Source organism: Pezoporus wallicus, unplaced genomic scaffold (assembly GCF_028554395.1).
Source record: "Pezoporus wallicus isolate ANWC-B61680 ecotype Strahan unplaced genomic scaffold, APGP_CSIRO_Pwel_v1 contig_7806, whole genome shotgun sequence".
NCBI lineage: Eukaryota > Metazoa > Chordata > Aves > Psittaciformes > Psittacidae > Pezoporus > Pezoporus wallicus.
The window spans coordinates 459,894-468,890 of record NW_026640004.1 but is presented as its reverse complement, the minus strand read 5'-3'; positions in this window follow the sequence as shown (position 1 = coordinate 468,890).

Genomic DNA, 8,997 nt, shown 5'->3' with positions numbered 1-8,997 from the left:
TAGTCTTGGAATTTCTGAGGATGGGAGGGCAGGAATCTTCTTTAATGACATGTAAGGGCTTTTCTCCAGTCAAGATCATCTTTCTGTGAAAAAGACAAGGGCATTTCAGTCTTCCAGAAATCTTTCCAAATAAGTGTGCTCAAATAGAAAATACGGGCTAAGAAACATGCTTGGCACAAGGTTGAAAAGATTTAAATTGTGTGTTATGCAGCAATTTCCCCCCACTCAGAAAAAAAATGAGCTGCTCTGCATGACCTTGGTCAAATCAGAATATTTTTCACTCACAATAAACTACACGTATTGGCTCTGAGAGGCCACTCCTTACAGAAGCAGTGACCTTCAATTCCCTTTCATCAGCCTGGAAACACAGTAGGCCCTTTGAATGCACACTTTTCTTCTGCTATCCTGAAACAACTCTCCTTGTTTTCTCAAGAATGGAAGGTATGTTCTGTCATTCTTTGTAATTGCACAGCTGGTGAAATTCTTTGGCCCTTATGCTTTGAATATCCCATTTTAACCTGTGCCATCTTTAAGAGGGTACACCATTTTGGAATCAAAATTAAACCAGTACCATTTCACCTCATGAGTGATGTTTCCATAGTTCAAGTTCTGTCACTGCACAGGGGTTATTTTTGTCTATGAGTATGTCAGTTTTGCTGTGTAAGGGCAGCTGCTTATTTTAAGTAACACCTGATCCTTGGAACCTGTCCAGCCTGTAGTACTTGTAGCTGATCATATGCTTACAGGAGAAGGGACTGTTGAGTTATATTTTGTGTATGTCCTTGGTCTTGAACATTTGCTACCAGATTCAAACAACTTGGCCTATTCTTATCTGGAAAGGCAGAAGAGCACGAAATCTGTTTCTGAAGGAAGACTTAAAAGGAAAATAAATCCAGAATCCTCCTAGCAGCTAGCATGGGATTAATTGGAATATTTAATGTAGCTTGTATTGCTAAATATCATATGGAGTTAGAAGTAGCTTGGTTGAATATGAAGTAGCTTGAAAAAAAATACATGGGAAGTTATATGTCATTGGGAGAGCACTTCAGAAAGCTTTTTGGCCTAACAACAATTTAATAGTAAGTAGGATTCAAACTACAAATGCTTAAAAATGATGCTGGAGAATTAAATGTGAGGTGAAGGGGTAGCAAATCCTGATAAAGCAAAGGCTCACCATACAGTTGTTTATCAGAATGAAATTAACAAAATTCTCCCTAGTTGGAATTATTTTTTAACTTGTTAATAGTGACTCAAGCATCTGTAGCTTTTACACACTGATACCTCTTAGCTTTCGTAAATATGTAAGTTTCATAAGCATGTAGCTTATTTACAAAATTGTCCCTTTCCCTACCACTCACCCAATTGGTATCTTACTTATTGTAAGGTTTCATGCTAGTAAATGCATGCTTAAGTATGCAATGTAGCTAAATACAAGCAGTATTAATAGATCTAATATGAATAAATACCAATTTCCCCACTTATTCAACTGAGAGTGGCTGACTTTAACACAAAGCTGGAAAAAAAGCTGGTGTGTAAATAGGCAACTTCAAAAGAGTATTCATAAAAATTGGGATTAAAAATATCCAGAAGAGTTTGTTTTCATGCTCAGGATATAAGTACATTTGAAGCTACACAACATGCAGAGGCAGAATTGAAAAGCTGAAGGAAAAAATTGCTGTGACAGGTGAAAAGTGGCTATTTCTCATTTTATACTGAAATGCAAACCATTTGGGACCTGAGTCCTTAGGCAATTTTCTACATAGGAATTCATTTAATGCTGTTATTATTTTCCCCTCAAATTGATGAAATAAGACCATGGAAGACGTTATACTTTTAAATACCCCTTTCATATGTGGAAAAGAGCAGAGAACACTAAACTCCTCTAGATGTGATTTTCTGCTGGGCCAGAGCAAAATTTCAGGCCGGATACACAAGGTACAATAAGACAGTCCTTCTTGCGATGGACAGGTATAACAGTTTAGTAAAACCATCACATTACCTAAGGGTCACCATAAATACAAAGCATAGTGTCCCTTCAGAAATTATCTTGTGTAATCAAAATATGTTCTCAAAGCAAAAAAATAACGTACTTTAACAGTATACTGGAGTGGACTTCTAGAGATATTTGCAAAAGCGATTGCTGCCAAGATAATCAAAGCAAATCCTTCTGCGCTAGTTGGTGCCACACTTCAGATTTTCCCCCAAAAAAGCATCTGGGGCTGTCAACACAAGAGGGACATGGACCTGTTGGAGTGAGTCCAGAGGAGGCCACAAAGATGGTCAGAGGGCTGGAGCACTTCTGCTATGAAGTCAGGCTGAGAGAGGTAGGATTGTTCAGCCTGGAGAAGACTCAAGGGAGACCTCAGAGCAGCTTCCAGTGCCTAAAGAGGGCCTACAAGAAACCTGGAGAGGGGCTTTTTACAAGGGCATGTAGGGATGGGACAAAGGGGAATGGCTTTAAGCTGACAGAGGGAACATTTAAATTAGATATTAGGAAAAAATTCTTCACTATGAGGGTGGTGAGGCACTGGTGCAGGTTGACCAGAGAAGCTGTGGCTTCCCCATCCCTGGCAGTGTTCAAGGCCGGTTTGGATGGGGCTTGGAACAACCTGGTCAACTGGAAGGTGTCCCTGCCCATGACAGGGGCTTGGAACCAGATGATCTTTAAGGTCCTTTCTGACCCAAACTATTCTATGATTTTATAATGAAAAGCAAAGCAGCACTGGGCATTTCTGAACCAGCACCATTTCAACCAGTACTGAAAATAAATCTTGGCCCTTCGTAATCAAATGTTCCTTTGAATAGAGATAAAAAGTTCTCTGACTGTTAGCCTGAGAGCAGCCATAAACCCAGATCTTTCCATGGCCTGCACACATTTCATGTTGTTTTAAAACATATTTTCCAAAATATTTAACAGGTGGTATTAGTAATCTGGTGAAAAGAAGATAAGGGATGCTTAAAAACTGAGATAAAGTAAAAAAAAAAGTCTGAAATTTAGTCTCTTGTTTCTTCCTCAATTTGTCCTAATTAACTCTAATAAAAGAACAGAATGGTTTGAAAGTGCCAGAAAGAAAGGAATTAAATAGGAAATAAATGGAAGTGACAGAGCGTTATAGTTCATTTGTAAATTGGATCACAGTAGAGGTAGTAAATGTAACTATTATATGTAACTGACTTACTAAGATGCAAGATTTAAAGCCCAAAGGGGTGCTAAGCTATTTACTCATGACTTACAGATTCATCTGAATTCCTCTGTTACTCAGTCCAGTGTCCAACTGTTTTATCATTTTACTAGAATTTGGAGGACATCCAGTAACTTCAGTAGAAGCTACACAAGTGTAATCTTGCAATAATCAGTAATAAGATTCTCAGTGTAAGACTTACCATTATTTTTGTTAAATTGCAATTATTTTTCTTCCTATGTCTATCATGCTACATCTATCCACATGGATCTCATTCTGCTCTTTTGCCACCCAGCCCCTGAGAGTGCATCTTTTTTGGCATTACCCTTGCCTTCATTACCCTGTGTCACTTCACTGCTCATTCTCTGTTGCAGATCACTGATGAATACATCCCCATGGATCTCTGTGGTGATTCTCTTGCAGCAAGAAAACTGACCATTGACTCCTCCTCTCTGTGCTATAAGCTGTTCCTACGCATCAGGAATGTGCAGAGTGGGAGGCTTCTCTATATACTTGCACTTTTCAAAAAAAACCATTCCATCTAACTTATAATTATGTCTAATGCATAAATGATATTTTAATGATATAAATGTATTCCTAGAAAGAAGTTCAGCAATTATTCTCTTGAAAATGAACCACTTTTTTTCCATATTGGAAGTAACTGAGGTTTGCCCTCTGTCGTACCTTGACATTTTTGCTCAGGTTCTATTTTTTACGGATGTGAATCACCAGCTTTTCAATACCAAACTGCCACAGACTTGTGTATTTTGAAAAGAAGCCAAGTTTCAGTATCATTATACTTACATGTCCACCCTGAGGCATAATTGTTCTAATACACAATTTTCATCCTGCAATTTAAAGGAGAGAGTTAGTGTGTCTTTTTTGCCTTCTAGTAACTGTCATAGGATTTTCAGCATGCATCGGATAACACGAGTCCTTTCCTGTTCCCATGGAAATCAATAATAGCACTTCATACCCCTAAAACTCTGTCAGAGAAAAAAATGGGATCTAGGCAATCAGGAGCCGCGTTTGGTTTGTGACTGGGTCGTCTGAAGTCAGTAGAACTGTTACGAGAGCACAGGGTGGTCTGCAGTAAGCTACAATTTTCAGACAACAGAATTAAAGGTGAAATGCTCAGTGTCCCACCTGATGGGACCCACGCTACTCCCATCCCCTTGCCACAGAGCCCTCAAAAGCAGTGATGCCCACAGTATGACAGGAGTAGTGGGGAAGACAGAGTGAGCAAACCCTGTGTTTGCATCTGTGCTGAATGAGAACTTCACATAGGCCAGGACAGGGAGACATGGGCAAAGCTAAACTGCTGTCTGGTTCTTTCAGTCTCATATTTAACCTGAGTATTGTCCAACATTGTGACATCTAATTCAGAGTGTGACACATCAGTGTGTAACAAAGGACCAGTCTAGGATACAGAGTAAAGTAGTGGGAATTCACCAGCCATGATCCATTTCTTCAGGTTCCTGCATCAGGTCTGTGTGCCCAGAGGTCCTGCTCTCAGGCGAGATTGATGGCAGTGTTAACCCAGTTCACTGAAACACTGAAGCCAGGGATCTGACATTTGAAATGGGCTGTCATAAATAAAATATACTCAGTTGAAACACAAATAGGGAAAAAGATTTTTATTTTTCACAAAAATCTCCCAGTTTTGAAAAACTTACAAAAGCCAAACAGCACATATGGGATTAATCATAAACTGCTGTAACTACAAGGTTTCATTGAATAAAAAACAATTTACCAGATTTACCAGTAACTGAAAGATACAGAAAGTTCAGAATCAACACAGTAGCAATACTGTGCACTAGGAGGGCAGAAAGTAACATAAAAATGCAATGAGGCTCAGTAAAAGGAAAATATTGACTTCTCAAAGAAATATAATTCAAATATTGATCACATGCAGTGTGTTCAGGAACTTAAGAGACAGCCTTCACACTAAGGATTACTAGGATCACTACAGGTTTTCTCAGTCATGTAAGTTTTTTGACTCCTGGTAGTTTAAAGCTTTGTGGAAAGACACGATTAAGCTGCTTCCTTGCTGTGAGTAAAAGATGCAGATCTAGAAGTGAATCTTAACAGCACCCCGGGTAAGTACATGTGTTTAGAACCCAATTGGTTCTTGCTGACTTCAGTATATATCTCTACTATATTTAAAAGACCTCTTGTGCAGTATCATTTCTACAAATATTAAAATCCAGCTATTTCTTTAACAGCATATTCCTTCGGTTTGTATCTTTTTTCTAGAATACAGCAAAAACCATAATCTAAGATGTAAAAATGAAATACAAATGCTTTGCTAGAGTGAAAAATAATTAAACATTGTTTGCAGAATGCCTAGTGTGGTTCATCTTTGACTTAGCAAGTACTTAAAAAGAACAGAAGCAGGCAGGACGTCACTAACTGCCGTGCTGCCTGACCTCAGAGATAAATTTAAAGTTCTGATCTCCATTCTTGGAGACCTTGTTTATTCTCAACTCTAAGACCATCTTCTCTTTTCATATTAGTTGTGCTTACAGTGTTCTTAACAAAAAGTTGAGCAAGTAGTTTTGTTCTAAATCTCTAAAGCAGAATAGAGTAGTTTCTGCTAAAATTCCCTAAAGGTTGGTATATGTGATCAATTTAATTATTGTTGAAGTGGCCTGTGACTTGAGGAATTTCAGATTTTTGGTTCCCCTTATGTTACAGCTGTACTTGGGATCCATGGAACTCTCAAATTTAGATACTGCTTAAATAGAAGATACTCTGTGAAACTTTACTGTGAATGTTGACAAAAAAATGATAAAATTCTCTAGGTATGAAATTGTGACCCAGATATCCTGATACCCATCAAATGGACATTGTATGGAAAGAGTAAATCATGCAAAACCTACAAAGCCAATTAAAAGTTCTGTTCAGTCAAAAAAGTGGCACAACAGAAATAAGTGACTATGAACAACCATTTTATTTTACACCCTGTCATACCCTCAGTAATTAAAATATTCCAAGTATGTACTGTATTTGACAATCTCATTTTTGCTTTCACCTGTCTCTCCCTCAAATTTTTCATCCTGCCTAATCTTCTTCCCAGCAATGCATTGATACTGCAAGCTGTAACTTGTCTATTATTGAGCTTTAAAAAAAATATTAAAAAATCTCTATTTTACAAGTCTGATTTTGTACTGAACAGGCCTAAAATAGCAGTGAACATTATTAAAATAAGCATAATCATATCAGCAGAGTGTTCTGCCTGTTCTTTAAAATATATTACACATATCAAATACCTAGAGAAGAATAAAATAGCACACTTTCTGTACAGCTTTCCTATTGCCTGGCTATCACAACATTTTTACAGGTGTAGGAGACAACCCCACTAACTAGCAGGAAGCAAAATAATTTAAATTTCAATTACTACCACTGAGACATTTCACAGAGCCTTGCTATCCTTTCAGTTGTCAAGTATATGGACCTGGTTTTGGTGCTGAGAGTTCTGTATTCTTATTTCTTTTTAACAAAATAGCTATCAAAATAGACCTATTTAGAAAGCTTGCAATAACATATGAAAAGGTATTTTCAAACCACTCTTTTATAAAGGGGAGCTAAAACATCAGAAAGGCTGCCTGCATTTGACTATTATGAAAAGCAAATGAGTTTTGATAAAGCAACTGAGATTGAATACATTTATACAGCAGTAACTAAATATTATATGTGCAAAGTAGGTCTGATAAAGACAGTATATACATGTGTGTAGGTTTTCATTCTTCTGAACCCATTAACATACCTCAAAGTCTGCTGCAAGGATCAAATGATAAGATATCCATGGAACTTTAAGATTGTTGTAAGAGATAGGACATGTTACAGTGGGTTGAAGACCATCTTTATTATTAGGTGCCTATGTAGTAATATCAGTGGATTTGAATATTCTGCAGGAATATGACAATATGAATTAGAAGATAGTAGAGTCATAGAATGGCTTGGGTTGGAAGGGACCTTCAAGATCATCTAGTTCCAAACCCCCTGCCATGGGTAGGGATACATTTCACTAGACCAGGCGTCTCAAAGATGGAAGCATTTTGAGTAAATCTGCAAGTTATGTGCATCTATCCCCAACACATCAGTAGCTATTCTACTGCAGCTAACAAAGTAGGAAAGCTTGAAGAAGATCACGATTGTCAAGAGCTTTATATTCAGCAGGTGAGGTAGATATCAACTACTTGACATTTCACCAGCATCTCAGCCTTGGTGTGAAGAAGAAGATTCAGTCCCAGAGCACTTCACAGGAAAGCTTTGTATTTTCTTTATCTTATTTTTATTACTTTTTATTTTAAACTAAGGTTAGGCTTGAATGTATCTAACTTTGAAATGACATGCAAAATTTTAGTACATCAAATATAAGTGTCTTTCAGTTTTGTTTTCTTTCTAGGTAAGGGCAGGTAAATGTCAAGAAATCTCTTTAATTTTATATTCTAAAAAAGAATGATTTATGGGGAAGAGAAATCAAATTACTTACCCATAGGAGATTTTTTAAGGCTTCCCTAAAGGTAACACTGAAAGATCTATGATGGTTCACCATTTTGTGCTGCAAAGTTAGGAGGCAGAAACTCCGTTAATTATTTAACTGTATTAAGGAAAAGAAAGACAATAAAAAAAATGAACATAGGAAGCATCAAAATTAAAAGAAAGAGATTCACCTTTTCTTCTGCTCTCAAATATCCCCAGAAGTTTCCAATGAGAAAAACAGGTGAGCTAAGATTTTCAGAATGAAAACTGCTGAATTCAGGGGAGGAGGGTTTTGAAAAGCATAATATCATTGCTTAGGGCTCTTGGTCTCTTGTATGCATGCTGGTGCCCAAAATGGATAAATCTGACCCTTTGCATAACTGAGCTTTAAGGACTACTACTACTGTCCTGCGGTCCAGTGTACCCAACAGCCTGGTGCTGCTGGCGGAGTCTTTATGCTTTCAGTCCAAATGACAACTTCAGCTTATGTAATTTTGCAGCTTTCTGTTCACCTCAGTAGAGCAAAGTTGGTTTGCTGAGTAAATAAACCAGATTTTAGTGCTATGTACAGCAAGAGGAGGTTGTAGGCACACAGCAAATGATGTAGGATGTAAATGACCACACATGAACCTAGAGGTAAGGATCCCAAATCCCTATGTAGATATGGGAATGCCTACTCAGAAGCACACAGCTGGGAAAGGTTTACAAGCAGAGGGAAGAGAGAAAATGCAGGTACACATCAACACTGAAAGAAAAATCTCACCATTTCTAATTTATTGAGCACTGAATTAGGATTTAAATATAAAAGAAATTACTTTTAAGCATTAACTAAGACAGTTCAATCAAATTTAAAAGAATCAGAAAAACATAGGATGTTTGGATTGGAAGGGATCATAAAGACCATCTAGTTCTAAGGCCCTCGCCATGCACAGAGACACCTTCCACTAGACAAGGCTGCTCAAAGCCCCATCCAGTGATTGTTATTTTATGGAAGCTCTGGTGGTGTTCCTGTCATGAAGGACCTGGGAGTTCCTTAATTCCTGGGCATATACTGAAATGAGGAAATAAAATTCTTGTGATTTGTAGTCTAAAACTCTACAGATAAGCTTTAAGAAACATTTCTCAGTCTCTTCTCAATGCATAAACCTGTCTTGTATGCACGCTTTTCCTTAGCTTACATCTTTCTATCTTTAATGTGTCCAACATAATGCATCTGAACACCTGCTTGAACACTGTAGTTTTAATCGATCATCATAGATGTTTAAAAGGAAGTTGTAACGATTGCACATCTCGAGGGAACATGATCTATATTTGTTCAGATCTGTAG